The following is an 8,581-nucleotide window of genomic DNA, read 5'->3' as shown; positions in this document are numbered from 1 at the left end:
ATTGCAAAGGGTTCTAGAAGGGGAGGACAAGTGAAACTAGGAGCACCAGCAGCTCGTGCAGAATGGTGGCAAAGACCACAGGACCTGGGGCCATACCTACATGGCTGGAATCCTGTCTTCTCAACTTCCCAGTGGTGTGATCCTGGGCAAGTTCTCTGTGAGGTAGCAATTAGATATTGTGAAGTCACAGTTAACCTCTCTGCATAGTCACAATGAATCGATTGCAAATGTTTTGGTGTATTTGTCAAGTGTTTTGCTCTGTATTGGGAACAGAATTAATATTAGATGCATGTAAATCTGGAACCGTGTCTGTGTTTAAGTGCTTAATTATTGTTTCTGAAAGGCCCACTGTGAGTATCTAGAACAGTTATAGTTAATAGCTTTGCTAAATTGAGAATGTTTAGGGATGTCTACATCCTGGATCCTGTTCTAGGTCTTTCTCAATGTTTTTAAGTTGGTTTGTTCATTTGTTTATTTAGAGAGAGTATGCATGTGCACGCATATGAGCAGGGGAGGGGCAGAGAGAGAGGGGAGAAGAGAGAATATCAGGCAGGCTCCCTACTGTCAGTGTGGAACCCAGTGTGTGGCTTGATCTCATGAAGCGTGAGATCATGTAGATCTTTCTCAATTTAAGAATCTTAAGAAGTCAAAAAAAAAAAAAAATCTTAAGAAATCAGAATTGTCTTCCTAACCTCATCCTGTGCCCACCTTACCCCAAGCAGACACTCTCTCGACTCTATAATCCTGAGGACAGAGACCTGGGTAGAACTTGATCTAAGCCATATCCCAGTGTCCAGCCCAGGGCCTCAAAAATAAATGTGTATTAAAGATTAATGCAGTGGTATCTCTAGAATTTTGATAAAAAATGACTCAGAGGTGATCATCTGGTTGGGATTGAAGATGAGAGTTTGGATTGCAATTGCATTTGCTGTAGGAAATAATGGTGATCAAAGAGATGTAGCTAATGTTCCCTCATGCCAGCCCTTGAAATTACCAATGAATGAATATGTGAATGAATGAATAATATATGAATACATGAGTGAATGAGGATAGCAGCGCTACAGCTCTCTGTCTCAGTAGACACCACCACTGGGATAGAATCTCCAACCAATGGAGGAGGAATTTCTTTCTTTTTTTTTTTTTTTATTTTTTATTTATTTAAAAAAAAAAAAATTTTTAATGTTTATTTATTTTTGAGACAGAGAGAGACAGAGCATGAATGGGGGAGGGGCAGAGAGAGAGGGAGACACAGAATCGGAAGCAGGCTCCAGGCTCTGAGCCATCAGCCCAGAGCCTGACGCGGGGCTCAAACTCACGAACTGTGAGATCGTGACCTGAGCTGAAGTCGGACGCTCAACCGACTGAGCCACCCAGGCGCCCCTGGAGGAGGAATTTCAAAACGAGGTCTGAGATGGACTAATCTGAAGTAAACTGAGTATTAATATATCTTCTTTACCTGCTGACACCCCTCACGTGGAGAATTCTGCGTTATAATAATTATACAAGAGATGCATGCAATGCCCTTGTAGGAAGTCAAACAAATTGAATACAGCCTTTTCCGGTTAAAAACAAAATTCAACTATGTAAATTTGAAGATCTAATTGGCTTTATTAAAAGATTCATGAATTGGGGACATCCCAGCTAACAAGTAGAGGGGAGCTCCAAGGAACTGTAGAAAGTGGAACGTTTGTGGGGCACCTGGGTGGCTAAGTCAGTTAAGGGTCTGACGTCTGATTTCAGTTCAGGTCATGATCTCATGGTTTGTGGGATCAATCCGCACATCAGGCTCTGTGCTATCAGAACCTGGGATTCTTTCTTTCCCTCTTTCTCTGCACTTTTCACAATAAATAAACATTAAAAAATAGTTTCTTTAAAAAAAAAATAGGAAAGTGGGGGGGGGGGCAAGAAAGTTATTAGCACAAGAAAAGGATTGTTCCAGGCAAGGTGGATTTTCCTTTGTGGGAAAAGCAGGGGTCTTATCATACAGATTACTTCATCCACCCCACTTCATCTATCGTTGGGGGATGGAAAGGGCTCCTGTGGCCAACTCTTGTGTGATCAGTAAATTCCTGAGTGACTAATTAAGACTGTATTTCTGGAGGAGGTTGAAACTGCAATTAGATTGGGTATTAAGCCCTGGTTTGTGGAGTTGGCCTAAGTGACACCATTTTGGGCCTGTGGGTTTTTTTTTTAACACTCCTAAGACCTGTAGCCCGGTTTATTTTACTTTTATCTGATTTTATTTTATTGTTGAAGTCTAGTTGGCTCACAATGTTACATTAGTTTCAGGTGTACAATATAGTGATTCAACAAGTCTACATAAGCTGTGCCCTCCACAAGTGTAGCTACCAGCTGGTGTTATACCATTGGCTACATTCTCCATGCTGTACCTTTGATCACCACGACGTATTCATTCAATAACTAGAAGCCGGTATCTCCTACTCCCCTTCACCTACTTTGCCCATCCCCTCCCCTCCTTTGGTAACCATCAGTTTGTTCTCCGTATTTGCGCCTATGACCCAGTTTAGAGAACAATGTTCTAGATTATGTATACCTACTGATGAGACTGTCATCACTTTTTCAATTTTCCTCACAGAGGTATGAGATTAATGAGATAACCATTTTACGTCTTGCTGTGAAAGAAACTCCTATATAAAAGCTATTATTGTCATGTTTACAATCCAGAATGGTCCGATGAAGTAGTATATTTAGATATCTAAATGGTAATGGAGAGTTTGTGTTAAGTTTTGGATGTATTTGATTGATTTGTTGAATTTTAAATTAATCTGAGTTTTTTAATTGGACTGATTTTTTAATTCATGTGGGACCAAGACTCATATGTCTTCTCTTTGTTGACAGGCTGTACCTTTTCCATGTAATCCTGGTCTCTACTTTTTATTTGCATTTATTTTTATTTCTATCTGGAAACTTGTCTGACTGGTCTTTGCTTCTGAAGACGTCAGGTTATGCAAAACTCTTGGCATTCTTTGCTTGATGACTGCACAAAGGATTAATTAAGTGTGAGGCAAATTCTTGTTAGATAGCTCAGTCACATAATTCCAGAGAAATCTCTTGTACATATTACTCATTAAAGTGGTTTTTTTTTTTTTTCATTTTAAAATGACCACAAAAATTACTGAAATAGCAAAAGCTTTGTCCTTTTTCCTTTCTAGAGCTCTTAGTTTTTCTGCTTTCGTCTTCATGGCTAGACTTCTAGAAACTTGAAAACAGTTTCTCTCCTTTTATTGGGGACTTTTTGGCAAACACTGAAACTGAAATATGGCTTGATATATTTTTGTTGTTTCTGAGTTTGTTTATCAACATGATTAATATTATCAAAACTGTCCTTGGGACATAGCTTAATCCCTCAGCTTCTGTTCCTGAGGAGGATTCGCTTTGGAGAAATAAATTTTTAAAAGTTGCATGCCAGGCAGGATAGCAGCAGGAGCATTCCTTAACCTTCCTCCTTCTGCTAGCGTTTGTTTCCATGCACACCTGTCTGCAATGTCTCTGGATTCATCACGGTGCCTCCAGTCTAGAGAAAACTGTGAATACTCTTTTCTGAGCCTCTACAATGACTTCTTCCTGTGAAGAAGCCACAAGAACCACTCACTGACACAGAATCCCTTTTCTAAGAAAAGGAAGTCGCTGTTTTTAACATGGCACTCCTTAGGAAATCTTAGCCAGGATATTTTATTGAAGTACCCAATTTAAAAATTTTGGGTTCTTGGGGTGCCTGGGTGGCTCAGTCAGTTGAATGTCCAACTTCGGATAAGGTCATGATCTCTTGGTTCCATGAGTTCGAGTCCTGCATTGGGCTCTGTGCTGTCGGCATGGAGCTTGCTTGGGATCCTCTGACTCCCTCTCTCTGTCCTTCCCCTGTTCACGCATGTGTGCACGTGCTCTTGCTCTCTCTCAAAAATAAATATTTAATAATTTAAAAAAAGATCTCAAGTTCTTTAATAGAAATGAATTTCAGCAATGCTGTTTTCATTCCATATGCCTCTTCTCTCTTTTCCTTTTCTTTTTTTTCAAGTTCCTTCAGTAAGAATATTTGCACTCTCTGGTGTGCTGAGATCCTGGACCAACAGGATCTCAAGTGTCAAATGTCCTGTCAGAATTTAGGTTCCGTTGACGACAGATTGATGACAGTCAATAGTGCAATAGTGAGTTGTTGTTGTTTTACCAAAAGAGGCCATTTCTTTTGTTTTTAAGAGCACCTAAGTTGCTAAGAGACCATAGTTCGGTTCATAATGTTTATTGTATTAATTTGGCTCTTTCCTTAATCCTCCTACATTTCATTTATTTCATTGTCTGCCCTGCTACAAAAAATACCGCTTTATCTCTGCCTAACACCCTCTCCTTCGCACTCCCTATTCTGGTTTCTAAAGAAAACCTGGAAGAATAAGGACAGAAGTCCATGCAAAGAGACTGCAGGCAAGGAAGAAAGAAAAGGAAGAGTCTGAGGAGGGCGAACAGCTGGCGAGTGGGGTGGTTAGACTTGTCAGTGCTCCTGGGCTCCTTTTTCCTCAGCTAGCTAACCTGCGGCCAGGACTTGGCCACTGCAGCTTCCTTTGGGTTCCTTCCATTTCTGACTTCAAGACCATGCTCAGGGCAGACTGCCTTAGAAGGCAATTGGTTTCCTCCTGTTGGCCCACGGGGTGCTTCTGCCACTGTACCCGCTGGCCTGGCATCCTGGAAATCTGACAAGACTGCCTTGCTGAGACAGAACAGATCGGCTTCTGTCCTTTTTTTCCTTTATTACAGTGGAGAGAGAGAGAGGCCCAGAGGAGGAGGAAGCTGCTGGTGCAGAAGTCGCTCTCTGGAAGGGAGCTCTTGTGAAATTCATTCTGCGGGGAAACAATCGTGTGGGGGTGTCATTTTCAGTTGTGCTGTTGCTGGCAGGATGATTCAAACAGGACTGTTTCCCTGATCTGCTTGGGCTTGGTTTCCACTCCTGCATAATACACACGCGGGGTTCTCTGTACTGTGGGTAGCAGAGAGCCCACAGATACCTGTGGTTGGAAAGCTGTAGGGGTCTCTAATTTTAGGAGTCAAGCAAAATCTAAGATACTTCAAAAATTTTTTCTAATTATTATTTATTTTAAATTTTTTAAACGGCTGATTAATTTTGAGGGAGAAAGAGAGAGAGAGAGAGAGGCAAAGAGAGGGAAAGAGACAGAATCCCAAGCAGGCTCCATGCTGTCAGCACAGAGCCTGATTTGGGGTTCAGTCTCACTGACTGTGAGATCATGACCTGAGCCAAAAATGAGAGTCGGATGCTTAAACGACCGAGCCACCCAGGTACCCCTAAGATACATATTTTATAAATCTTGTGTTTTTATTGCTAAAACAAGATGGCAATATTAAAGATCAGTTTTAATGATTATTCTATATTTTAGCTATACAAAAAAAAAAAAAAAAAAACAAACCACATCACTGCTCAGCTCTCACTGAGTGGGTGAGAACTGGGTGCTCATTAGAATCATCTGGGAGTTTTTCAAATTACAGAGGCCCAGGCCTCACTTTAAACCAACTGACTCTGAATCTATGATGGTGGGGCCCAAGCATCTGTATTTATTTTTAATAAATAAAAAAAATTAATATTTATTTATTTTGAGAGATAGAGACAGAGTGTGAGCAGGGGAGGGCAGAGGGAGAGAGACACACACAGAATCCAAAGCAGCCTCCAGGCTCTGAGCTGTCCTCACAGAGCCCAATGCAGGGCTCGAACCCACAAACCATGAGATGGTGAACTGACCTGAGCTGAAGTTTGGTGCTCAGCGGACTGAGCCACCCGGGTACCCCCAAGCATCTGTTTTTGTTTTTGTTTTTGTTTTTTCAGGCATCTGTATTTTTAATAAAATTCTCAGAGGAGTTGAGAACCACTGGTAGAAGATAATATTGATGAATATCCTGTTTACTCTCTAATCAGATTAAGAAGTAATCTCTCCCTGGTCACATTTCCCTGCCTAATCAGAAGTAATCACTGGCCTAAATTTGGTGTTTATTGTTGTTATCCAAAATTTTAAACTTTTACCACATGGGTATGTGTGTTTGCAACTCCAAATGATACATGGTAGGGCATATACGTGTTTTAAAAACTTTGCAGACATGGAATTATGTCATATATCCTTCTGAAACTTTTTTTTGCTCAAGATGTATTCATATTGATACATGTAGTTTTAGTTCAGTTTCGTTGCTATATAGTATTCTATTGTATAAATTAAAAAAATTTTTTTTGAAGCGAGCCAGTGAGTGTAGCATTTTAACAGAATTATTTCCACTTTGGGGAGTATTTTCTCTCAGTTTTGTCTTCAAGCACACTTTTTTTTTTTTTTTTAAGTTTTAGTGAAAGAGAGAGAGAGTGTGTGATTGGGAGAGAAGGGCAGAGGGAGAAAGAGAGAGAGAATCTCAAGCAGGCTCCATGCTCAGCATAGAGCTCAACTTGAGGCTCGATCCCATGACCCTGGGATCATGACCTGAGCCCAAATCAAGATTCAGGACCTCAATCAGCTGAGCCACCCAGACACCCCAAACATATGTGGTTTTTTTAAATATTTATTTATTTTTGACAGAGAGAGATCATGTGCATGCGTACATGCATGAGCAGGTGAGGGGCAGAGAGAGAGGACACAGAGTATCTCAGCACTAACAGCACAGAGCTTGAACCCATGAACTGTAAGATCATGACCTGAGCCCAAGTCGGACACTTAACCAACTGAACCACCCAGGTGCCCCTAGCATACATGTTTTAATAGTGATAATTTCCATTATAACTCAATTTTGGGTTTTCTTTTTCCATTTAGTATCATATAATAAACTTCTTTCCATGTTTCCATAGGTCATAATGATTATTTAATTAACTACATAATTTTCCTTCATGTCTATTCATCATAATTAATCTAACTATATCCGTAATTTTTACCCCTAATATATTCTTGTAGGATGGAGCTGGTAATGTTACAAGAAAGATTTGCAGGTATGTGTGCAGCTTACTTGATTTGTTGAATTATTTCTCTAGAATGGTTTTCCAGGAGTCGGATTATCGAATCAAAGCCTTTGAAAAGGCTTGATACATTTTATAATACTGTTTTCTAAACACACTTGTATTTTTGTTATAACCCATCTCTGGGTTAATGCTGATTTATTTTGTTTCATGGGGGAATATAATATTAGGAGTGCTTCTTTTGGAGAAGCCATACTCTTGGTTCTAAACTCTTAGGACAAATTGAACACTGAGAAGAGTACCCAGAATTGAATATATTTAAGTAGACTAATACACAAAGCTAAATGGAATAGCAAATACATAAGAAATTGCAAATTCACTGGATAAGAAATTAATTCTAGATGTGATTTAATAATTATTGAAAATCCCATACTTATGTTGCCTAATCTCTTTACTAAACCTCAGTTTCCTCAGCTGCAAAATGAGGTTATGATAGAAATAATAATAATAGCCGTGAGTAGCACAACAACATTTTTGCAGTGTTCATCACATGCTAGGCATTGTTCTAAACACTTTACATATACTAGCATTTAACTGGCTTAACAACCCTATCATGTAGGCATAGTTATTATTATCCCTACTTCATATTTGAGGAACCAAGGCACAGAGAGGTTAAATGACTTTTCTAATGTCATACAGCTAGTACATGGCAGAGCCAAAATTCTAACTCAGAAAGTCTGGCTCCGGAGTTAATGCTTATAACCACTAAATAAATAAGATAGTTTATATAAAATACCTATTTCAGTGCTAGGTGTATAGTAAGTACTTAATAAATGCTTGATATTATTATAATTATAACGTGTTTTGAAAAATCATTCGAATGAGTACAGGGAGTGAGTGAATTGATTTAATAGCCCTAGAAAACAATCAATAAGTGGAAATTTCAGCAAGGCAAATTTTCACTCAACAGCAGTAGTACATTCTTAGACCCTGGACATGAACAAGGAGAGGCTGAATGTCCACTTGCCAAGAATGCTGTAGAAGAAATTTCCGTATCAGGTAAGTGGCTGCCCTGGATGAGCTCTAAGGCAATTTCTAGCTACAGGATTCTATGATACTAGGCCAGAATCCTATGTTCTTTTCCCACATACTAAAGCTCACTTGTTTTCTTTAATATCAGTTTCAGTTTATGAACCTTATTGATGTTATTTTCATTGTAATTATCTGAATCATTCACCAACAAGAGCGTAGCTTTGTAGTTTGTGTAAGCCTTTGGCAGTCTCTTGTGTTGTAAGGTCTGATGTGTTACAATACCTGAACTCATAATGATGGGTGCTGGGGAAACCAACATATAAACATGTCAGTTTCCTTGGTGGTCAGCCTTCCTGAGCAGGCATCTACAGAGCCACTGTCACTTGGCTAAATATTATTTAGAGTCTGTCATCTTTATCAAGAGAACAGACAGGCCCATGAAACGGGGCTTTAAATGTTTACATTGAAAAATTATGGGACTATGATTGTGGATGTGAGTTGATGCCGCATTTATAATAACACAGTTTGCAAGTGACTCAGGAGAGTGCCAATGATTTCCTGCTGGGCAGGGGGATTGCTCCCTTGATGGAAGTAATAATT

At 39.6% G+C, this 8,581-nt stretch overlaps 1 long non-coding RNA gene across 1 annotated transcript; it reads left to right on the top strand.

Annotated features, from left to right (window-relative positions):
* Window positions 1–266: 266 nt before the first annotated feature.
* Window positions 267–8,002, top strand: LOC122231414. The gene is made up of 3 exons (XR_006208651.1): window positions 267–350; window positions 6,948–6,982; window positions 7,920–8,002. It is a non-coding gene; the product is annotated as an uncharacterized LOC122231414 (long non-coding RNA).
* The last annotated feature ends 579 nt before the right edge of the window (window positions 8,003–8,581 follow it).

Source organism: Panthera tigris, chromosome A1, assembly GCF_018350195.1.
Source record: "Panthera tigris isolate Pti1 chromosome A1, P.tigris_Pti1_mat1.1, whole genome shotgun sequence".
Taxonomy (NCBI): domain Eukaryota; kingdom Metazoa; phylum Chordata; class Mammalia; order Carnivora; family Felidae; genus Panthera; species Panthera tigris.
Note: the sequence above shows the minus strand (reverse complement) of the source record. Positions and strands in the feature narration are given on the sequence as shown.